Source organism: Bos grunniens, chromosome 3, assembly GCF_055505025.1.
Source record: "Bos grunniens cultivar Pamir isolate PY7600 chromosome 3, Bosgru_T2T1.0, whole genome shotgun sequence".
Lineage (NCBI taxonomy): Eukaryota > Metazoa > Chordata > Mammalia > Artiodactyla > Bovidae > Bos > Bos grunniens.
Genome location: NC_141167.1, coordinates 6,839,438 through 6,864,299, shown reverse-complemented (window position 1 = coordinate 6,864,299; position 24,862 = coordinate 6,839,438). Strand labels below are relative to the sequence as shown.

Sequence of the window (24,862 nt, the reverse complement as noted above, 5' to 3'; positions counted from 1 at the left end):
CAAACAGCAAACAGGTTGTCCAACACTTTCTCATGAAACAGGGACTCTCTTATAGCTCATGTTGAGTTATTGGCAGAGCAAGTTTTTCTGATCTACAGTGGTGGGTGAGGGGGCAGAGGGTGGGAAAAGCTGAGGATGGAAGAACATCTGATTCCCCACATCCCTGCACAGTTACTGGGTGTGGTGACCCAGCACCTGCCAACCTCTCCACCCTCACCCCTCTGCATTCTCCACCTCACCCTTTCACTCTAGCCACACTGCCATCATGTCAGCTCCAAAAGGGCACGAAGCTTTCTCTAGCCTCTGAGAACTAGAATATTGCTGCCATACCAGTAAACAGTCTGTCTGACAGTCTGACAGACTTTATTTTGGGGGGCTCCAAAATCACTGCAGATGGTGACTGCAGCCATGAAATTAAAAGATGCTTACTACTTGGGAGAAAAGCTATGATCAACCTAGAGATAATATTAACAAGCAGAGACATTACTTTGCCAACAAAGGTCTGTCTAGTCAAGGATATGGTTTTTCCAGTAGTCATGTATGGATGTGAGAGTTGGACTATAAAGAAAGCTGAGTGCCAAAGAATTGATTCTCTTGAACTGTGGTGTTGGAGAAGACTCTTGAGAGTCCCTTGGACTGCAAGGAGATCCAACCAGTCCATCCTAAAGGCAATTAGTCCTGAATATTCATTGAAAGGACTGATACTGAAGCTGAACCTCCAATACTTTGGCCACCTGATGCGAAGAATGGACTCATTGGAAAAGACCCCGATTATGGGAAAGATTGAAGGCGGGAGGAGAAGGGGACAACAGAGGATGAGATGGTTGGATGGCATTACCGACTCAATGGACGTGAGTTTGAGCAAACTCTGGGAGTTGGTGATGGACAGGGAGGCCTGGCATGCTGCAGTCCATGTGGTTGCAAAGAGTCAGACATGACTGAGCCACTGAACTGAACTGAACTGAACCAGTAAACAAATGGCGTTGCAGACATCCAGCCATCACATCACAGCGGCCCCAAGAGCAAGCTCCAAGGGAATTCTGAGTGGAGGCAAGATGCTCCCCCTCTTTGAATCATCAGACTGCAGCCACCCACCCCAGCCACCCACCATGTACCCTGAGGAGACTCAGGAGGAGAAAGCACAGGATACTGGCCCCAGAGAGCTGAGCAGCGTGTCAAAGGAATGATTTCAGTGAGCCCAGACTCTTGCGTCTTCCCGTGCACAGAAAAACACTACACTCCTTAACTTGAGACATCTGGTTTTCTTTTATTAACAGTAATCTTTGATGTTCTGACAAGGCCTTTTGTTGCAAAAACTCCTCTATATCCTGGCTGCCCTCACCCTTGCCTCTTCAGAGCAGTTTCTCAGTGTCATCTGAGATGCTGTGTCCAGGGCTTGACATTCTCAGGACATCCGCCAAATCAAACACAACTCTCAACTCTTAGGTGTGCCCCCTACTTTTTTTTTTTGGTCGACTCCTCAAAGACTTGGCATTTGCTGTGCTGTCCGCCTGCAGGCCCCTCCCTGGCTCCTTTCTCTTTGGCACGGATGTCCCCTCCCCTGACGGCCCTCTCTAGCTGTCCTACCTAAGGGGAAGTCTCTTGTCTCCTGCTTTGGGTGATTTCCTTTCCAGCTCGTACCACCCACAGGCTGTCTGCTTCCTTCTGTTTCAAGTCATCGCTGGACCCTCAGCACCAGGAAGGCAGAGCTGATGCTGTCTCACCCATCCTCAATGCTCAGGGCTGAACCCAGGGCCTGGCATACATGTGTTCAATGTGTATGTCGAATTGCACAACTGTCACTCTTCAGGCTTGTGATTCATGTCAGGAGCATCTTCTCCCTCAGTTGAAATCCACAGAGGGTACTCAGCCAGGCTAGGGTTTTCCCAGAAGCCCCCTCTTCACACTCTGAGTCAGAGATAGCAAGTTTGAAATTCTGTTCGACCATGTGGATGATATAATTTCTATTTTATAGATCCCATTGGATAAATACCTTAATGCCTTACATTTGTCTTTTCCCCCTTTTTGTATTTTTTTAATTCTATTTTCCCCTTGACATGGGCATTTTGATCATAACTGATCTCACGTCTCCAAAAGAACATTATTTTTATTTCCTTGTAGAGAACGCCCTTGTTCCTAAAAAGAGACTTTCACGATAAGCCCACGTGCGATTTCTGAGAAGTTACTCCCTAATGTGAAGTGTATTTTACAAGTGGCCAGAATGCCACAACATTGGCAAGCTTTGGTAGAGCTCAGGGCAGTATTTATTACTTATTCTTGCTTGAGCTGCTGTTTCCAGCAGTGCTGCATGTGCTTTAAGAAGCTGCCAGAATGAATGACAGGCAGTGTTGGTCAGCATGGATTAAGCTCATGCTATTGCTGGTTTAAATAACAGTGATTCCATGTTGATGTCCAAATCTGTGCCAGCCTCCTCTAACTTCTTGGGCATCTTACTTTCCAACACATGAGGCTTCCTAAGATGGCATTTCCCCCCCTAATACACTGAGTGCATGCCATTACAAAGGAGCCTACACTCATAGAGAAATTTGGCAGGTGAAATCCTTTTGTGAAGTCTGAAGGTCACTTTCTTGGATTCCCTCATCAACGCTTTTCTGCCAGGGCAATGTGGTCAACTCCTTGAACTACAGAGGCTTGCAAAAGGTATTTCTATGTACAGCTGGTATAAAACCAGGAATGAAAGATTAACTTGTAAGTATGTGTGTGTATACAAAATGACAGTAGTTTATATTTATAAACACTGTAAGCTCCATGCTGAGCAATCTGCACACATTATTTCATTTAATCCTTGCAAATATTATGCCCAGCTCCAGATGAGAAAACACCCAGCTGTTAAGTGATGGGACTGGCATTTAACCCCAGCCTGATTTCAGTACCCAATATGCACACTTGTATACACACACACACACACACACCCCTACAACACACACATGTATCATATATACATTCATACACTCTGCTGCTGCTGCTGCTGCTGCTGCTGCTAAGTTGCTTCAGTCATGTCTGACTCTGTGCAACCCCATAGATAGCAGCCCACCAGGCTCCCCCGTCCCTAGGATTCTCCAGGCAAGAATACTGGAGTGGGTTGCCATTTCCTCCTCCAATGCATGAAAGTGAAAAGTGAAAGTGAAGTCGCTCAGTCGTGTCCGACTCTTAGTGACCGCATGGACTGCAGCCCACCAGGCTCCTCCATCCATGGGATTTTCCAGGCAAGAGTACTGGAGTGGGGTGCATTGTAAATGCTTAAGAAAAGGTTTCTGGATAGACACGTAACAATACTTTGTTAACCACAGGATCTTGGCAGAGGGTGTGAAATTGTGGTCAATGCCTACCTGTTACTCTTGTTGTTCATTGTTCAGTCGCTAAGTCATGTCTGACTCTTTACGACCGGATGGACCGCAGCATGCCAGGCTTCCCTATTCTTCACTATCTCCCAGAGTCTGCTCAGACTTATGTCCATTGTGTCAATGATGCCATCCAACCATCTCCTCCTCTGTCTCCCCCTTCTCTTCCTGCCCTCAATCTTTCCCAGCATTGGGGGCTTTACCAATGAGTTTGGCTCTTCATATCAGGTGGCCAAAGTATTGGAGCTTAGCTTCAGCATCAGTCCTTCCAGTGAATATTCAAGGTTGATTTCCTTTAGGATTGATGGGTTTGATCACCTTGCTGTCCAAGAGACTCTCAAGAGTCTTCTCCAGCACCACAGTTCGAAAGCATCAATTCTTTGACTCTCAGCCTTCTTTATGGTCCAACTCTCACATCCATACATGACTAGTGGAGAAACCATAGCTTTCACTATACGGACCTTTGTCAGCAAACTGATGTTTCTGCTTTTTAATATGCTGTCTAGGTTTGTCATAGCTTTTCTTCCATGGAGCAAGTGTCTTAGTTTTATGGCTGCAGTCACCATCCACAGTGATTTTGAACACACTCTTCTAATCATTTGAATCCTTTGAGACAAACAAGTATTACTCTGGCACTTAAAAAAACAAGTTATTGAATTTGCTGAATGTGTTTCCACTAGAAATGCTTATTTAGTCATTGAATGTTATAAGTAGCTCATTTTTTTTCTCTTTTGCCTTTGGAAAGAGAGCTAGGAAAACTTGGTAGAATGAGAAAGCATACAGTTAATGGGGAACAACATCTTGAGACCGTCTTGCTTTTCAGAACTTCAAAGACAGAAAAGTCCACAGACAACTTACACCTGCCCATGAGGCGCTGTCTCTCCCAGCTCATTCCCACATCAAATCCATGAAATACAGGAGAGTACAAGAGAATCTGTTCACGGGTTTTCCTTTTTTTTTCAATTTTCTTTAAACATTCTGACCTCCATAAATTCCTCTCCTAGGATGCAGGCTGCTTTGAAGATGCCTATGGCACCAAGTACTGGGCTGGTATAGCTGTGGACACCATGAGACCAGCTCTTTGCCCCCAAAGGGGAACGCAGCAGGCACTCTGCTATCAGCGCTGTATCTTGCGTTTCCACATCACTTTGTTGTTTGTGCACTTTAATGCTTCTTCTTCCCTCACTGCTTAGTGAACTCAGCTTTTCCCAGACTTGTCCTTGGCTTTCTTATTTGATTGTTTTTGTGCTCTGCCCTAGCTCCCTTCCTTGGTATGGCTGCTGAGCTTTTCCTCGTGTTTGGCCGTTTGTGTGCTTCTGGGAATTGTCTTTTCATAGCTTTTGTCCATTTTCCACTGGCTTGTCTTGTTCAATGCTTTACAGGCATTTTTACACAGTAAGGATATTAGGCACTGGGAATAGCAGTAATAATAGTAGATAAAGCAAACTGAATGCTACTCTGTGCCAGGCTCTTTGCTAAGCACCTTACACGCTGCACTGAATTTTCATTCTCATTTAGGAAACCGAGTCACAGAGAGGCAAGTCTAGCAGGCTGGCTTCCAGGCCGGTGCTCCAAACGTGTACTTATACTACTAAGGACCCCCTAGGCCTCCCACATTCCTTTGCACCCTTCTTCTGAGGTCTTTTCAGGGTGACAGCTTCCTTTTGAAATCCATAGCATACATTTTAAGGCTAATTGTATCTATTTTCAGGAATTCAGTTGTCCTAACACATAGATGATGTAGAATTCCCTTCCAGTGCAAATGCTGCAGAAGACGCAGGATTGATACCTGGGATGGGAAGATCCCCTGGAGGAGGATATGGCAACCCACTCCAGTATTCTTGCCTGGAGAATTTCATGGACAGAGGAGCCTGGCGGGCTACAGTCCATGGATCACAAAGAGTCAGACATGACTGAGTGACTGACACACAGATGATAGCCAAATCAGAACACCAGTGTCCACCCTTCTAGGTCCATGTATCTGTCTTCCTATGTCTCCTTCCAAAAATTCATCAGAAACTTAAAATTGAAGTGGCAGTAAACAGATCCCTAAGTTAAAGGGAGGTCTCAAAGACCAATGAGGTTGCAAGGGCTTGGGATCCAGAAAATCAAAGATTTGAATTTAGACTCATGCCCCAAGGGCTCATGACAGCAGTAACCTAAGGTTTAAAGTCATCTACACAATGAGAATAGTAATAATATCGACTTCGCTAGGTAACGGTGAGGAATGACTCAAGCGAGTCAAGCGAAAGCGAAAGTCACTCAGTCGTGTCCGACTCTTTGTGACCCACAGTCCATGGAATTCTCTAGGCCAGAATACTGGAGTAGGTAGCCTTTCTCTTCTCCAGGGGATCTTCCCAACCCAGGGACCGAACCCAGGTCTCCCGCATTGCAGGCAAATTCTTTACCAGCTGAGCCACAATATTTCTGGGCACAGAACAACACATGTTAGCTTGTTTCCCCCTAAAAACCCGTTCTTCCTCCTGGTTTCTGCATTGCATGGGGCACCCAGTCCTTCAGTATGGTAACCAGTGGTCCTCGAAATGGCTAGAGCCCAACCTCCCAAGTGCCTTCAGGTCAAATTCTGGTTCTACCACTTTCCTGCTGTCAAATTAATTCTCCAAGGTTCAGTGAACTCAGGCGTGAAATGGACTAATGAGGGTAGCCAAGTGTGGGATTTGGGGGAGATTAAATGCTCCAGTCCATGGAAACTGCTTGCCACACAGTAAGTGGTGCGTTCATTCACTGAGCATTTATTGAGTATCTACTACGTGCCAGGCATATTCCAGGCACTGATGACCCAGCGGTGTGCTGACCAGAAAACGTCTACACGGCCAGATGATGTGTATTCCATTTGCGATCTGCTCAGCAGGAAATTCTTCGTAATTTTCCACGTGACTGACTTTTTTCTTGTTCTTACTTTTTAAACTTTGCGCTGGTCCCCACATGCTGTTTTTTCTTTCTCTACGGTCCTAGACGAGTGTAAGAAAGGTTTTGAGAATCAGGTGCCCATGTCCGCGATCTGGCCGACGCCGGCCAGTGTGCGGATCCGAACATCACCCAGGGGTCTCTGCTTGGGGCTCCTAGAGAAGGGGCGGGCGGAGGAAGATGCCAGGGGCTTGCGAGCGCGGCCAAAACGTCTCGAGACGACCGCCACCTCTAGATCTGCTCGGTACCAATCACCACGGTTCCGGAGGGGCCCGGCCTCCTGGACCTCGCTCCGGGGCCCCCGGACTAAAGGAGGAAGAGGAGGAGACGCCGAGGCCGGATCCTCGCCAGGGCTCCGGGAGACCGGGCGCCAGACCCTCACCTGCGAGCGCTCCCCCTCCCGGCCTCTCTGCACTCGGGCTCGGCCCCGCCCCTCCGCCCACACCCCGCCCCCGCCTCCCGGCCCCCGCCGCTCGCCCCTCCCCCAGGCCCCAAGCCACTTCGGCTCGGCCCCGCCCCTCCTTTTTCCACCCAACGCAGGCCCCGCCCTCATACGTGACCACGCCCATTAATCAATCCCACCCCCGCCTTCGCCTTTCGGCTGCTTTCTAGGCCCCGCCCCCTGCCTGTCCGCACCCCGCTCCGCCTCCCGGCCCCCGCCGCTCGCCCCTCCCCCAGGCCCCAGGCCACATGGGCTCGGCCCCGCCCTCTGCTTCTTCCAGCCCCACGCCCTCCTCTCCATCGCCCCAGGCAGGCCCCGCCCTCCGCCGTGACCACGCCCACCACTCATTCCCACCCCGCCCCCCTTTTGGCTGCTTTCTGGGCCCCGCCCCCTTCGAGCTCGCCCCGCCCCCTGCCCGCCCGCGCTCCGCCCCTGGCTCCCGGAGGCCCGGGCTAGGACCCGCTCGCCTACTCGTCCTGGGCGTCGTCCCACCCCTGTCTCCTCAAGGCTCTCGGCTCAGTCTCTGTCCCCTACCTCCCAAGGCGCCCCGCTCCAGCGCAGGAACACCCTTACCCCGCGATCCCGCCCCAAGGCCCCGCCCTCTTGACCTCGCCCGGGCCAGGAGACACCCCCGCCCCACCACGGCTGCCCGCGCGCTGGTCCCCGCCTCCCGCGCTCCTCCTCGCGCGCCCCGCGCCCCGCCTCGCACGCCCCGCCCCGGAGCGGGGACCACCCTCAGCCCTCCCCGGCGGGGCCGAGCGCTCCCGGCACTCTCGGCGGTCCCGGCAACTAGCTGCCGCCGCGCGGTGGTTCCCGCGGATCGGCGCGCGGTGCCGGCCTGGGCGCGCTCCCAGACCGCGGGGAGAACCGCAGGAGCCCGCGGGACGCAATGCGAGCCAGGTAGGCAGGCTGCGCGCCCGGGCTGGCCCCTGCGAGCCGCTCCAGCCCCGCGCCCGGCCGCGCTCCCGCGGCGCCTTCTGGGGCTCGGCGGCTTTGCACGCCTCGCGGGTGCCGATCGTTCCCTTCCGCCGCCCGAGTTCGGGGCTCCGGGGTGCCCGGGCGCGGCTGGCGCCGGACGGCTTCGGGAAGCCGTGCGTGCCCCTCGTGCTCCCCGGGGACTCTGTCACCTCGGCGCAGGCTGGCCTGGCTCGGGGTTCCGGGAGCCGAGCCGCACTTACGGCTCCCGCGTAAGCCCGGCAGATCCCCCTTCCCTGGTCCTAGCGAGGCCGGCCCTGAGAGGTGACCCTCCTCGGCGACTGTTCGCGTCCTCGGGGCGCTCGGCTCGGGGGGCCGTGGGTGCTCCGAGGTCTGGAGGCGCCGGGGCTTTCTCTGGCGCGGGTCCCGGGCAAAGGGAAGGGCGCGCAGTCCGGGGTTAAACTTAGTGACAATGCGTGTTTCAGCTTCTTCGGAGATCCCCTCATTTTAGGATGGAAATGAGAACCCCGATTTCTGGCTTCGCCGTCCGGTGACCCACAGCCGCGAGGTGACAGCGGCGGCGGCGGGCGGGCGGGCGGGGAAGACTGGCAGAGACGCACGTTGCTAAGTGGTGTTTCGCGGGAAGCCGGCTCCGCGGTGCGTATTGGTGGTCTGTAGGACCCTAGCCCTGGAGGCCGGCGGCTCCCAGCCCGGGCCGGCCGGGTAGCCGGGGGGACCAGGCCGCTCTGGCCCTTCTCCCGGGGGTGTTGGGCTGCCCCCGGTACCGCCAGGGGGACGGCGGCCGGGTTTCCTGCGTGCGGAGAGGCCGGTGGAGCCTAACCGGTCAATGCGATTCAAAAAGGGAACCCGGGCAGGATGTTATCCGCGCTTTTCTTTCCAAGTTAGTGCAACTAGATGGGTACCGTGTGCTTTATTAGTAGTAAGAAGTTCACACATAACTTTTGTTCGGATCACAGCAACACTATTTTCTGGGTGGAAAGCGTAGAAATATAAACAGTAGAACAGAAACCATCATTGATCCCACAGTTCCTACCGGCTTCAGTATTTTCCTTCTTTGATATTCATATTGCACCCGCTTGCTCATCTAATCGGTAAGTTTAGACGTTGAACCTCTCTTGACTAAATGAAAGCAATCCCTTTGTGAAGCTCTTCCCCTCCCCACTTCTAAACCTGATTGTCTCTGAGCACCAAAGTTTGGGTGTCTGGACCTGGCTGCCTTCTCAGGCCCCGGGGGTCCCCTTTCCAGTGGGTGGTGTTTTGCATGCCTTCTGCAGGGCCGAGATGGAGAGAGAAGCCGGCAGTCAGCTAGACCACTGGCTCAGAGGGGATTGGCTGTGGTTTGGGTTCCATGCCTTGTAAAAATGAAGGTAATGATTCTCAATCTGCTTCTCAGTGCACCATAAAAATTAATGGGTGGTTTGCAAAGCATTTCTACATCCTTGCATGGACAGCGGCTGTACTTTTAGGGGCTAGGAAGCATTTCATTCGTGTCCTTTGCTTTCATCATCAAATAAAACAGTCTACCTGCCACCTGGTCATCCTGACTAGGAAACGGGAGTGTCCAGTGGAGTCTGGAGAAGGTTCCCGGCTCCCTGCTCAGCACTGTCTTTCCAGGCCGAGTCCCTCAGGAAATGGGGGGGGGGGGGGGGGCGGTGCTAGGCTTGGAAGGAGACAGAACCCCCTTATCCCTTCCCTATCTGCTTTGTGCACATGGGCAAATGCCCAGAGTGAAAGGGGGCTTTGACATTAAAGCCCCAGCGTTCACAGGCCTGATGCCGAGGCCACGCTGATCTGAGGGGGAACAGTTAGTTCTGGGAGAAGGACTCAGACAGTGAACAACCCTGGCTTCCCAGGCATTTGTTTTACGGCACTCTTGTTTACCAAATGAACAATGACCCGCTCAGATCTGTGGTGCCTGGGAAGCTTCTGTGAGCTTTAATTTTTTTCCTGTTGTCCCAAGACTCTGGCACCATGCTTTAAGGAGCCTTTGAAAGCAATTGGGAGGGACTCGGATCATTTGTTAATTTCGGATACTAAAAGCTGGAGCCAGAGCCATCTGAGGTGCCACACAGGTTGCCTTTTGTTCCCCTGGCAAAGCAGCCGTGACGGAAGCGCCTCTTTCTGTAGTAGGTCTGGAGGGTTCCTGTCATTTGATAGTTTCATTTTTTTTTAATTGTCACTCCCACCAGCACTTTGTTCTGCCCAAGGGCTAGGAGCTGAGCACAGTCCAGACACAGGGGGCTTTTCGGAAGGACCCAGAAAGTGGGCTGGACGAGTTACTGATAAATCCTTCCAGGCTCCTGGGCTCTTAGTGTTGTGCCCAGAATGTTCTCTGAGTTGGGAGGAAGGGGGAGTCCTGGATTTTCTCCTCTGCTGTTTGCTAACTCAATTTCTAGTCACCCAGCAGCCTGGAATTGTTTCCCTGCAGGCTGCTTCAACGGACTTTTTTCTCATTCTAATGGTACTGGTGTGATAATAAGATATGCTAATAGGAACAAGGTTGACGCCCCTGGGTCCTGGGAGGCCGCTCCCATGTTTAAATCCTGCTTCCGGGCCGGTTAAGTGTGGGAAGGATGTGTGCGCTTCCTTCTTGCAAGGCAGGAGGCCACCTGGCTTCCCTCAGCTTCTTGGGGGAGCCCTGGGCCCAGACAAGGTTAGAAGCCACTTCACTGGGCCCTGGCTGACCTTACCCCAGCTGAGGGCAAACCACCGTAGCTCTCTGTTTGAGGAACCAGGCTTGTGTGTGCCTTGTGGGCTTGGGGCCAGCCATGTGGGTTTTCTTTAGCTTGGTTATTTTCAAATTTGACACCTGAATTGGGCCACGTTGCAATTTTTCTTCTGAGAATTGGAGTCAGTCCCCTGAGATGTGTTTCCTAAGGTCCTGGAGATGAGCACTGGGACTGCTTTGTCCTGAGGGCACCACCTGACAGCCGGGAACTGGGGAGGGTCACTGAGCACCTAAATAGACTTTACCCTGACCTCAGGGCCAGGAGGGGAGCCCGGGGCAGTCCAGTGTTGACACTCAGCTTTCTGCAAGCTGGATCCTGCCTCCCCACTGCTTGCACAGTGGAAGCCCCACATTCTGCCTTCACCCTCCAGAGAGTGACAGAAAAAATAATTCAGCAAGCCCCTAAACACCCAGCTACTTACCAGGGTCTTCCAGGGAGCCTGAGCCTGCTTCTCCGTGGGCCCTGCAGGCATCGTGTGTTACTGGACAGCATCTGATGCACTCAGGACCAGAGTCTGGGGGAAGGATGTTGACACAAGAGTGTGTGATGTGATTCCAGGAAGGGTGAGATTCTTTATAGTTCTTCACTGCCTCCCATCCGCCAAGTGTACAAAATACCTTCCCAAAGCACTGGTAAGCAAGTATGGACTTGTGAGTTGAGATTTGGGGTGTTGTAATGAGGATCCCTTGGGCTTCCCAAATGGCACAGTGGTAAAGAATCTGCCTGCCAATGCAGGAGACACGGGTTCGATCCCTGGGTGCCATCTCTGGGTCAGGAAGATTCCCCTGGAGGAGGAAACGGCAACCCACTCCAATATTCTCACCTGGGAGATTGCGTGGACAGAGAAGCCTGGCAAGCTACAGTCCATAGGATCACAAAGAGTCGGACACAGCTGAGCACAAACGGGGATTGCTTGCTAAGGGTTTGTGATGGACCTGATCCAGCGTGCAGACTTTAAAATCCTCACAAAAACCGTGAGGGTTTCCCTTTTACAGGACAACTACCAGAACTGAAGTCGCTCCTCCAGCCTTATTGTCCAGTAAGTGCTCGAGCTGGGATTTAAACTCGGACCTGCCTGAACCCAGAGCTCTTCATCACATCTCCCCGTGTGCCTAAATAAAAGAAACAAGTCACACCTTTGGGAGCGTGAAGACACAGGCATGGAAATAGCAGAGTGCCTACCTCCTTTACACAGTGATAACAAAAAGGTGGTGAAATCTTCCAAACCTGAGAAATCTTTGCAGCCTAAATGGAAGGCAGTCTGTTTGCACCTTTGTCCCCCAGAGGGCCATGCCCTTGCACCCTATCTACAAGGTAAAGTTTGATGTATTTGGAAGATGGTGATTTTGAAGTTGGGGACAGCTCGGAATCTGCTCTGAAGTTTGTCCTTGTGCCATGAAAAGAGGGTATTCTGGGCAGATGAGGTCACTAGAATAAGATTAAGATTATAGGAAGGCTGTTAAGTAAATGTAAGATAAGGTCCACCTTCCACTGTACAATCAAATAAAGGACATACTAATGAGATTATTCTTATCTGCTCCATGAAGCCTCGTCTTCAGGGAACTCTGAGCTGATGCCTGGTAGCCCAGCTCTTCTGAACCAATTGAAAAGAATCCTTTCTGTGAAAGAGTTTTTGTGGTTCCAAATTCTTATTAAATCACCCTCTCCCCTCTCCCGCCCCTTCCCTGTTCTCCCAGCCTGCTTCACTGAGGAAAACGCTGCCCTATTCTCATGAAACAGGGAAGCTTGCTAAGGTCTGCAGGCATAAAAGGAATTTAAATGTTTCCTTGGTCTCTGAGCCTGAAGTGTGCTGGTCAACCTGCTCTCAGGGAAAAAACAAAGAGCCTTGATGCAAGCTGCCCTGGTGTACATCCTGCCCCCATGGCTGAGTTCAAGCTGCCAGTTGGGTCTGGCAATATTATTATGAAGCATCTGAAGATCTGTGTAGCCAGTAAGAGTGGGCTCCAGCTTGCCTTTCATTGCACTGAGCTCACCAGCTCAGCCCCCTTGTAGAACAGGTGAAAAGGTTGCCTGGCTTCTGTTTGGACCACAGCTGCCCGGGAGCTGTATGTTCTGAAAGGATTTGGATGTCGCTGAGTAGCCTAATTTGGCCAGCAAGAGATGAATGCTTCAAAACTCAAGGCTCCTATGTGTGTATGCGTGTGTGCTCAGTCATGTCCCTGTGGTCTGTCGCCTACCAGGCTCCTCTGTCCATGGCAGTTCTCCAGGCAAGAATACTGGAATGGGTTGCCATTTCCAGGGGATCTTCCTGACCCAGGGATCAAACCCATATCTCCTCCATTGGCAGGCGGATTCTTTACCTCTAGCACCACCTTGGAAACTTTAAAAGCTCCCTCGTGGAATCAGCTGGAGAAGGCAATGGCACCCCACTCCAGTACTCTTGCCTGGAAAATCCCATGGACGGAGGAGCCTGGTGGGCTGCAGTCCAGGGGGTTAGACACAACTGAGCGCCTTCACTTTCACTGTACACTTCCATGTATTTGAGAAGGAGATGGCAACCCACTCCAGTGTTCTTGCCTGGAGAATCCCAGGGGCGGGGGAGCCTGGTGGGCTGCCATCTATGGGGTCGCCCAGAGTCGAAACGACTGAAGTGACTTAGCAGCAGCAGCAGCAGCAGTGGAATCAGCACTCTGATGTGTGTCCAGGGTTGAACTCCACCAGGGTAGGGAATTTGTATAAGAAGGAAACTAAGGACTAGGAGTGGTCAACTCTGTTTTTGAAACCAAGGAGTTGAACCGTGTGGAGTGAGGGAGACAGAGCCGGCATCCACAGGGCCTTCCTAGGATCGTACAAGGGGAGAAGGGAGAAACTCGATGGCTGAGGGTCCTTTAAGAGTCTGAGCTTGGTTGCACATAAGCTGAGTACTTTTTCGCTATCATAATTAGCAGTCAAATTATTTAAAATGTAAGTGCTTCCTTGAGAGGCAGCAAGTGCGTGGGAAGGAGATGGGCTGAGCCAGGCTTGTGAGCAGCTTGGGACCAGGAAGGGGCCACCAGGCCTGGGATGCAGGCTCAAGGAGGCATCTGTCTCGTGTGATACACATGCAGGGTCAGGGAGCGGCTCTGTGAGAGGGGCTGGCTGGGGGCTCACTTCCTTAGAGTCGAACCATCACCCCAGAAGAGGTCACTGCAGACTTAAGTGAGGAACAAGCCTGGGAACACCCTTCTCAGTCACTCCATGATGACAAGGCACCCAGGAGGAGGTTGGGATGTGGAGGAAGGGGTCTGGGAGCCCAATACAAACAGGACAATTCTGGGTCGTGAATGATCAGAGAAGTCACCTGGAAGACCAGGGGCCCCTGGGTTTGTTTGTTAGGACCGTGTGATTGTGCTCCTGGGGAAGCTTCTAGAAAACCAAGGACGGGACACGTAGCCCACGGACACTGAGTGTTAGTGTCATTTGAGGGTGTCAAGGCAGGAAGGACCCGGAATTATGTCAGAGGGGCTGGGATGCTAGGGCTGTGGAGGCCTGGTGGGGGGCTGAAGGGAGGGGGCGTAGGATCAGCACAGAGTGATGGAGGTCCAGTGAGGGGGTGAGTGGCCCCGGGGATGTGAGGGCAAGAGGTGGGTGTGAGAGGTTGTCATGGGGATCAACTCTTTAAAAGACTCCCCCTCACCCCCTCCTCCATGCCTTTTCATGTTGTACATCTGCAGCTTGTTTTTACCAGCCTTTTCTGGGGTGAGGGGGGCGGTCTTCATTTGTCCCCAAGACCCAGCTCCCTGAGTCTCCTCAGGAAAGCCTTTCCTGACTGCTGAGGTCAGGAACTGACCGCGGCTTCTTTGCTGTCATCCCCCTGGGCAGGGCTCTGGTGGGCAAGGGGCTGCATTTTCTTATTCTTTGCATCCTTGCTGTACAAACAGCGCATCCTGTGAACCAGGAGGGAGCAGGGTGGAGACCAGGGCAGTGACTGCCCTGTAACCACGAAGCAACGATGCTGATGGTCTCTTCTTATCTTCACAGCTAAAAATTATGCCAGAGGAGGAAAGCAATGCCTATGAATAATAACCAACGGACTTGAAATGCTGCCCAGCAGTCCCCTTGCAGCTCTGCCCTTTGCCGTGTCACTTACCCCAACTTCCTGCCTTTGTTTACCTGTTTGAGCTATCACCCTTTTGGAAAGGATTTTAATTTTTATAACTTTAGGATACAGGAAGGTACAGCTCTTCCTTGACTTCAGATGAGGTTATGTACTAATAAATCCATTGTATGCTGAATATATTGAAAATGCATTTAATACATCTAAGCTCCCCAGCATCGTAGCTTAACCTTCCCCAACTTTAGCGTGCTCTGAACACTGTTAGCCCACAGTTGGGCAGAGTCATCAAACACAAAGCCTCTTGGGTAATGAAGTGTTGAATAGCTCACATAATTGATTGAATATTGTACTGAACGAAAGACAGGATGATTGTCTGGGCGCAGAATGGTTTTGTGTCTGTTCTTGGCCCCAGCGGTAACTCTCTGCCCTGCCCAGCATCACAGAAGAGTGTGAGACCCACATACGCTAGCCTCAGAAAAGAGCAGAATTGAAAATCTGAAGTCCTGTTTCTACTGAGTGGATGTTGCTTTCACATGATAAAGTGAAGAGATGTAAAGAGAGTCTGGCAAAGTCAAGAGATGTGAGTCAGGTGTGCATGCCTGTGCTTAGTCACTGAGTCACATCAGACTCTTTGGGATCATAAACTGTAGCCTGCCAGGCTCCTCTATCCATGGGATTTCCCGGCGAGAATACTGGAGGGGTTTGCCATTCCCTTCTCCAGGGGATCTTCCCGACCCAGGGATCAACTCCTCTCTCCTGCACTGGTAGGCAGATTCGTTACCACTGATCCAGCTTGTTGTTCAGTCACTAAGTCGTGTCTGACTCTTTGTGACCCCATGGACTGCAGCCTGCCAGGCTGCCCTGTCCTTCACTGTCTCCCGGAGTTTGCTCACACTTATGTCCAGTGAGTCGGCAATAACATCCAATAAGTCAGGGACCATCTGTAAATGGAATATGTGGAAAATGCAGCTTCATTTAAACATTTGAAAATTACCCTAAGAATTGTCGTTCTGACAAGTGGTGTCAGATGTTTGTTGTGTGTTCCTTAGAGAAGTGGAAAATAAGGCCTCGTGTTTGAATTTAACTGGGGGTGCTGGCTGGAGTCGCTATTCTGCATATAATAATTCATGTCAAGCTCTGGGCCAGGCCTGTGAGCCAGGGCCTCTCACCGCAGCAGGTGGTGGTGATGGCAATGGTAGTAGAAACAGTCAGCTGCTACGGTCTGCTCGCACTTTCCCTCCCTGTCATCCTGACCCAAATAACCCTCTGGCAGAAGTCGTGGTTTTTTTCGCTCTTGTGGCTTCAGAAATCAGTGTTTATGACATCTTAAGGAGGGAAGCTTTATTCTGGCTTTGTGCTGGTCCACAGCCATTAAGCTATTTCACCTTTCTGTCCTGGATTAGGAGGCCAAAGTTTCAGATTTTGATCACGTTTCTTTTCAGTCAGCCAAATATGAAACAGTCTGACTTACACAACTGAAAGTCATCAGAGGAGATTCAAAAATTAAGTGACTGACCATCCATCATGTTCTTCTAAACACTGGTTTTTGTACCTGAGGCCACTGTCGGGGCAGACTGGAATGTGACAAGTTCCTTTCCTCCGGTGTGTCATCAGTGGCCTTTGTTGAGATCTGTTTTAGTTTGGGTGATGTCATGGGCTTCCAAATCCCACACACCTGTCTGTGTTTGCATCTTTGACTTCTGTTTGCTTCTGGCTTTGACCTTGGACAAATTGTTTGACTTCTTTGAAGCTGAGCTTTCTTACCTGTAAAGCGGTGTTGGTGGGACTGAACTTCCCTGGGTGGGAGATTTTCATGTGGAGAAATGGACCTTACTGCATCACCCTCTCTCGTGCTTTGAGCCCCGTACCTGTCCTGGGGAGGTTTTCGTGATTGTAGCCTTTGGGGCCTTGTGCACACTTGTAGATTTTTTTTAAAATGTTAAGTAGAGATTTTGTGTGATGCCTCACATGTGAATTAAACAGGAGTGCAGGGGTTTTATATTATTTAGGTATTCAGTCTGATGTTTAAAGAATGTAAGTGTTTCCATTAAAGATGATGGTAAGTGGCTAAGGATTAGAATTGCCAGTCTTTGCTCTGTCTCTGAAATTCCTGGTGCAGGAAGAGAGGTGAGAGGTGGGGTTGGTAAGTTTCACTCCAGTCTGAGACCTGGGGTGGAGAATGGTCCTGGCTTGTAGACTGGGGGCCCCAGCAGCCAGTGGCTGCTCTGTGCCTCTTGCAAGAAGGCCTGACATGTCCAGGGAGGGAGGTGAAGCATCTAGTGTTCAACAGACATCTTTTCTAGATATATGAATTGTTTTGGGAAGGGTTTTTTGTGATTTTTCATTCTTAAAAAAACCGTGTCCGCTTAAGTTTTTTTTTCCCTTCCTCAGGTAATTATGTGTTCATTTTAGAAAAGTGTGTGTGCGTGTGGTAGTCACTCGATTGTGTCGAACTCTTTTTGACTCCATACACTATACTTCAGCAGGCTCCTCTGACCATGGGATTTCCCAGGTAAGAATTCTGGAGTGAGTTGCCATTCTGTTTTCCAAGGGATCTTGCCGACCCAGAGATCAAACCTGGGTCAGGCAGATTCTTTACCATCTGAGCCATCATGGAGCCCCTTTAGAAACATTAGAAAATGCAAGAGAAGAAAAAAGTTCACAGTGGAATTCTGCCACTCAGGGTAACTGCTCTGGGCATTTTTGTGTCTTTCAGATAATTTCACATGTAAATCTCGATCCTTGCAAAAGGAACAAGACGGTGGAGTGGGAACTTGGTTTTCTGTTCACTAGATGCCTGACGCATAGTTATCCTTCAGTCAGTCCTTCCCTGTTGAATGAATACTACGCTTTTTACCAAAAAAATTGTTGATATGCCTTCAGATCAATAAGTACAGATTTGCATCCTCAGTTTTACTGTCGATCTCTTAGGGGATGCACCCCCTTAACAAGTTCTTGTTCATAGACAGTTTCCAGTGACTTTGAAATTATAGACAGTACTGCAGTGAACATCTTTCAACACATGTAAGTGTTTTCTTCCAATGATTTTCTTTTCTTTTGTTCTCAACTTCTACAAAGAACTTCTAACTTTATTATTGATCAGGTGAATGTATAATTGGAGGAGGAGACGGCAACCCACTCCAGTATTCTTGCCTGGAGAATCCCATGGACAGACGAGCCTGGTGGGCTACAGTTTATGGCGTCACAGAGTCAGACACAGCTTAGGGACTTAGCACATATACATGAGGAACTATAACAACACAGCCCTCAGCAGACCTGGAGATCTTTTTGACGTGAATCCCTTGTGTGGTCAAGTGTTACAGTGGAAGCCCACTGGTCACTTACAACCCTCCTGTATTTATAAAGTGCACTCCTCCTAAATGCTTTCACATACTGTCTGCCTTTGCTCTCAGAAATATTTATTCGTTTTCAGTCAAAAATACTGAGGCTATTACTCACCCATCCGTGTATTAAATCAGCATTTATTGAGCATTTACTTGTGCTTACAGCAAAAATAAGAGAGAAAACAGACACAGGAAGCAAAGGAAAAGCACAGATATTTACAAAAAAGAATTGGCAATGTTAAAAAAATGATTCTTCAGTGATCACATACACTGAGCTTCTGGGGCTAGTGAGTCGGCCTCTGGGGCTGTAGAGCTGGCCTTACAAGCAGGTGTCCCTGGGGGGCTCTGACCTCAGTGGATTCTCTGTGCTTGGTTTCCAGTTCTTGTTTCCAGAACCTGATTTAGTTACTGCTGAGACAGACACAAGTTAACTAGACTCACAGCGACTGATGTATAGACCCAGTGCTGCTTTCTCCGTCCATCAGGGGAGACATGATTACTGAAAGGATGACATGTCTCAGCTTATGGGGCTGGTTCTTCTGCAGGCTGGTCCCAAGGGCATCTGGATGACAGATGCTGCTCTGTCCAAAACAGAATAGAAACAAGACCGGTGTCAGGATGTAGGAGCTCTCTCACCCGCTCCTAGCTAGAGATCCGAGAATAATTAGGCAAGCTTCCCTCACCCCTCTCACACCCTGGCGTGGCTCAGATGGTAAAGAATCTGCCTGCAACACAAGAGACCTGGGTTTGGTCCCTGGGTCAGGAAGATCCCCTGGAGGAGGGCATGGCAACCCACTCCAGTATTCTTGCCTGGAGAATCCCATGGACAGAGATTGGTGGGCTACAGTTTATGGGGTCACAAAGAGTCAGACACAACTTAGCTACTGAGCACACACAAATACATAATCGGTGCTCAGAAAAGCATGTCCGAAGGGAGTGACATCCAGGAGAGTTCCTCTATATGTTGAGTGAAACTTGGTGAACTTTGAGATCAGTCTCAGCCTCTCTGGCATTCCTTTGCAGGGAATTGATTTCTTATTTTTTTTTAAATTAATGTAATTATTTATTTGGCTGCACCAGGTCTTAGTTGCAGTACTCAGGATCTTGAGTTTCAGCATGTGGGACCCAGTTCCCTGACCAGGAATTGAACCCTGGTCCTCTGCATCGGGAGCCCAGATCCTTAGCCACTGGAGCCCCGGGGAATTCCTGGGGAATTGGTTTCTGACCGTCCGGGTGCTAGTGTGCTCTACCTCGTGAGTTTTGGCAGGCAGGGGCTGGAAGTGTTCATCACGGTTTTAGGGAGTGTACACATGTGCCAGTTTCAAAAACAGGACCATATGGGGATGTCGTGTGTCCTGAAGCCTGGGAAATGTTTCTGTTGGACATCTTCGGGGCCCTCTCCCTGCTGGAAAGGGAAGCGGCTGATGTCCGTGCATGCGGCTTCAGGAACTGCCATTGGAGCTCCCCAGGCTCCTGTCGCTATGGGCTTCGAGAGTGACCCCTGGGGCTGTCTGTGTCCCTTGGGGAGCTGTGGCCTGACAGACTGCACTTTGATCTAGCCCACGGTGATGGCGAAGACTTGATTTCTGAGACCTGTGGGTTCATTAAGGGCAGAAAGTACTTAATACCTTCCACTGATGGTAAGGCCATAATTTTGATTTCTAGCTGCGGTCTGGCATCACAGGACTTCTTCCTTCTGGCAGGAGGGGGAAGCTGAGTTATGGGCGGAATATTGGTTGGCCCATGTCCTGAGCGTGGTTTGCGGGGGACCTGGCTGCCTCCTCTGTCTTGGCACCAGGGTTCCCTTGAGTCATCGTCCACTCAGCGTAAGATGAGGCGGCACTTTTCAGGCTGCCCGGGAGGCAGGAGGACCGCTCTTTCGTACTGGTTATTTGTCCTGGCTGCCAGGCCCACCTCATGGAGTTTGAGGGGATGGGGAGCCTCTAGATCGGGCTTGAGAGCCAGGCCCTCTTGTAACTCTCTATCCTGGTGCCTTCCCCTACTCGTTAGCTCGTGTTTCACTTGGACTCATGCATTTCCTCCCTCACTGTGAGCCAGATTGGTGGGGGGGTGGGGTTGGAGGGATGGAAAATCCACCAGGGACAGCCTCTGTGCCAGGAATCAGCCGCTAGTGTCCCAGGAAACAAGGTCAGGGCTCCCCAGGGGTGCTGGGGGTCAGGACTGGCTCCCCAGAGAAGCCCTGCCAAGTGGGGGCCCCGAAGGAATTGAGTGGGAGCCCATGGGGGGACTTAGGCGTGGCGGGCGGTTGGGGGAATGCCTGGAACTAATAGAGGTACTAGTTTTCTGGGAGCACATGGAGGGGATAGGAAACTTGGGTGGCAGGTGTCTGGAAGGGTGGGTCCTTCTGGTCGTTAGTCAGCATTGAACTTTTATCTCAGGCCACCAGAAGGATGATGACAAGGAACCTGACTTGCAAGGGGTCCAGAAGTTGAGCAGATGACCATGCCTCCCTGCTCACATCTGTGATCCCCTGCAGCTACCTTGGGGTCCCCTCCTGTCGCCCCACTCTGCAACCCACGTGGGGAGCCACGCCCTTCTGACCTACTGTGAGAGCATCATAGAATCATTCAAATGTTTAAACGACCACCCTGGACAGTTTTAAGAGTGACCTTCATTACCCAAATGACATTTAGCAACTGGGCCAGCTGTCGGATTATCAAGTTATAGCATCTCGTATTCCAGAAAGGAGAAGGTGTGGATCAAGATGCAAAGGCTTCTTGGATAAAACGACGTGGGAGGGACCCGGTGAGACAGATCTGAGTGCCTTGCCCTGGTCAGTGGAGTCCCTGGCCGTTTCTGAGCATGGCTGTCCCCCTCAACCCCGCGCTCAGGGGCGCAGGCAGGGTGAGTCCTGATTTTCCTTGTCGGGTTCTCACCAGGCCTGGCAGTCATTCCCCTCCCATGGCCCCCTTCTTCTATGATATGGCTACCTTGAGTTGGTAGCCGCAAAGGTGCGGCTTTGCTGGCCTTCCAGAAGATTTCTGTGTTTAACCCACGTTCACCTGGCTAATCCTGTGTCTACTTCTGGGGAAAAACTTCAGTCCCATCTTCTGCACCCGTCAGACAACCCACTGTTCATCATGCTCTCGGAGGAAAGCCATTCCTTTATCAAGGTTAAAAGGGACAGAACTAAAAGCTGGACAATGATGTCATAAATACCACTTTTTTTTTTTTGTCATTAGTGAAATTGTCAAGAAATTGGCCGCTTGCTAAATGGAGGGTCTGATGATTATTCTGGGAAGAAGCAGGGCTATTTTGATGAGCAGGAACATGTAGAGCCCTGGGTGACTCCCATGGGGACTGGGTGTTGGAAGGCTGTGAGTAACAGGTGTGCAAGACATTCAGCACAGTGTTGATTTACGGCTTAGCAGACCACTGTAAATTAGGCATTATGGGAAAATCTTGAGCGAGTGTGACTTTGAATATGTCAGGTTGCTTGCAGTTGTCCTTTGCCTTCAGGTTTTACTGCTGGGAATTGCGAATAGACAGCTCGTTAGAGCTTGCACACCAGGCTAGCGGGAGTGTACAAAAGTGGTTTTGGTGTGAAAACTGTTGGGCTGGTCCGGAGTGGTCATCTCCCCATTCACCTAAGACCCCCTCTGTTGTCCTTAACAAAAAAAGTAAACTGTAAATTTAACATGTTTGGGGGAGAAAGAGGAGAAAAGGTAGCTAATATTTGTCAAACAGATACAGGCATTCAGTATAACAGGTGCTCTCACTTTTAATATATAAGATCCTTCTAAAAGCCAGTGGATTTCTCTGGTGGCTCAGATGGTAAAGCATCTGTCCGCAATGCAGGAGATCTGGGTTCAATCCCTGGGTTGGGAAGATCCCCTGGAAAAGGAAATGGCAACCCACTCCAGTGCTCTTGCCTGGAAAATTCCACGGATAGAGAGATCTGGCTGGCTACAGTCCATGGGGTCGCAAAGAGTCGGACACGACGGAGCGACTTCACTTCTTCTAAAAGCCAGCAGGGTAGGTGGCTTTGTTCACATCTTCCAATGATGAAACCAGAGCCAAAAAGGGTAGTTATTGTGTCCCTGGACCCAGGGAGTATCCAGAAACCCCAGGGAGTAAGCTGTTGTATGTGGCCCTTATGCCTGGATATTAAGCGAGAGGGTTATTTACCCAAAGCATGAATGCCAGGCTCTGCGTGCAGCTGTTCAATTGTGAAAACATACACTGTTAGAGTGGAAGGATCAAGTGCATTGAGAATGACCCCAAACCAGACATTGCCCTGGAGGACATTCATTCACCAGCACCTGTCAGATCAGAGCCGCACTAGCGTTCTCACCCGGGCCCCACGTGGCACGCTGCTCGCTTCCCACCCGCTTGAACTCACCTTAGACCCTGGCATCGTGTTTTAATGTAATAGCGACTCTTTCCCCACATCCTGCATTTGAGGATGCCTGTGCCTTGACCCCCTCTTAGCTTCCTTTGAATTACAAGAATACTCAGAAACTTCAGAAATAAGTTCTTTTCGTTGATGGCAAATAGTGCTGGAAATCCCATGGACAGAGGACCCCTGGCGTGCTGCAGTCCCTGGGGTCACAGAGTCTGACACGACTTAGCAACTGAATCCAAGAATCTGATTAGCCCCTATATGTTCAGCTAAGAACTAGTGCAGTGTGAGAAGCTCTCACTTACGGGCTTGGTGCCCCCGGTTTTCCCACCTGCCACCCACGGAGGAGCCCCACCAGACTTCCCTCCCTCAGGTGAGGGCACCACCTGGTCCCGGGTGACCCATCCGAGCTCAGCTGATGGAAGGGAAGGTGGGCTGCGGTCCACCAGGAGGTCTGCGGCTCCGGTTATCTTGGTGATGACTGATGGAATGTCCCGGGTCTTGCCTTTTTCAGTGCTTGATCTCAAGAGGGAATTTTTGAAAGTAGCAACATCTGTAGTACCACTGGTGGTGGTGGGGTTACAGTTGTATTTCTGGGATGGGACATCCCAAGGAGCCACCCGAGTGCCTGGAGCAAGGTGGACCCCAATGCCATCCTTGTTTTTTTCTAAGGCATCTCTTCTAATTTTAATTTTAATACTCTTTAACCCAAGAGTTCTTTTCTTAAGTATTTAATTTTTTTCCTTGTCTCTTTCCTCCTTTTCCTTCCTCTTACTTTCCACTCAACTGGAGTCAGCGATGCCCTGTGCAGCTTTCTTCTTTAGAGGGTTTTGGGATTTCCAGGTTGCTTCTCATGTTTGCAAACGTTCCTTGGATACTCAAGCGGCAGTTGCATTTTCTCCAGGACATGCAGGCGAATGTGGATCAATTAAATTACGTTCATTGATTACATCACGTTTCACATGGTGACCAGAACATGCTCTGTTCACTGTGCTGTCAGATTCAAGGGTCAGGCTCCCGTTTCCCGACAGGACTGTGGTTTTGTCGTGTTCCCTGGATCAACTCTAACAGCTTCTCTGTATTCATGAGCTGTTCTGGCAGCTGACTGGATCTTTGGATCAATCAGAAAATCCTCTCCCGTGTGTATTCAGTGTTTGTGGCCTGAGTTGTACCTTTCTCATCGTGCTTTACTGTCTTCCCTCCTGGGTCATTTTCAGATGTGCGTCATGTGGAATGTAAGCTTTTCTCTCCCTCGGTCAGTGCTCCTTCCTGGACGTCTTATGTTGGTAACAATCATACGCTTGGTTCCATCACTGCCTTTCCCATGAAGGGTTTGCTCCTTCTATCCGCCCTTTGAGCGTGGTTTGGAAGTTAAACTACCCAAGACCGTGGCTCTAGTTACCTTCGTTGAAAAGGAAGACATTTTGACGGAAAGTGCTTGGTGCATGTCGAGAGCTGTATCAGGACTCAGGCACTCTGCTGCTCCCCGGGCAGAGCGAGTGTTTCAACCTGGATTCCTCCCTGGGTTCCCTCTTCCCAGGGTCCCGGGGCGCTGTGTTCCCCTGGTGATGTGGCGTCTGTGATGCTGCTGTGTTCTCTGTGGCAAGGGTTCTCTAATCAGTCGGGGTTTGCAGCCTTGAGTGTATGGTTTGGTTTGGTGTGCCTTGATGCTTAAGGACTTTCGGGGTCCCCCTCTTGAGCGTGCAGCCCCTTCTGTGTGCCTGGGCGGTCGTGTGTGTCACGTGGACTGTGGGTTTCGATGGGACCCTGCAGTCACGTGACGCCAGGCACTGGCCTCAGCTGTGCCTGGTGTGGCTCTCTGGCCCGCGTCTGCCTGGGAGGCCGACCCCCTCCTGTTCTTCCCGCTCACCTGCTCATCAGTGCGCTTCGCAGACACGCCTGGTGGCTTTAGTGTGCTAGACGCGGTTCGGCGGTGACACTTCCCCTTTGCCAAGAACTGAGAGCAGGAGCTGACCGTGTTTATAGGCCTGCACACTTTCGACGCCTTCCTGGTTTCACAGAGCAAGTCTGGCCTTTTCAGCCCAGCACTGGGTCTGGCAGGCTGTCCTTGAGCTTTCTGACTCCGGCATGCCCTTCTCTGCACTGGCCCGCTGGTCCCTGAGATGCCGCATGGTGATGCCCCAGTGTGATGTGTATGGACCCTTCTCCACAGGCCTTGGGGATAAATGTCCCTCACAGACAGTCACACACGGTGGCCCTGAACGTCTTCCTGTTTAGTTCCAGCTACATTGGTTAGACATACTGGTGAACTGAAACTTAAACATTCAAAAAAACTAACATCATGGCTTAAAACTCAAGATTCAAAGAACTAGGATCATGGCATCTGGTCCAATCACTTTATGGCAAATAGATGGAGAAACAATGGAAACAGTGACAGACTATTTTCTTGGGCTCCAAAATCACTGCAGATGCTGACTGCAGCCATAAACTTGCTCCTTGAAAGAAAAGGAGGCATCCTAAATGACCCTCTGCCCAGCTTCAAGTCACCCCTTTGGAATCCACGTATTGAACAGTGTTGTTCCTCAGATGATGGTTTTTCAAAAACGTCAGTGTGCTTTACATTGTTTTGTTGTAAGAAAAGTACGTGGTTTTGTAATCATTCCAAATATTGCCTGGAGAGTGAAAAGTGAGTCACTCTCCCTCACTGGGGCCGGCTGTATCTCTGCTTCTGACAACTTTC

General features: G+C 50.6%; 1 protein-coding gene across 4 annotated transcripts in view; it reads left to right on the top strand.

The window, feature by feature from the left end:
- The first annotated feature begins 7,489 nt into the window (after positions 1–7,489).
- Positions 7,490–24,862, top strand: part of SH3BP4 (SH3 domain binding protein 4) — a 98,399-nt gene continuing 81,026 nt past the window's right edge. For all 4 annotated transcript variants that reach the window (XM_086376864.1, XM_086376873.1, XM_086376881.1 and 1 more), the window contains exon 1: positions 7,490–7,632. The gene's annotated coding sequence lies outside the window, so the exon portion shown is untranslated. The remainder of the gene's footprint in view (positions 7,633–24,862) is intronic.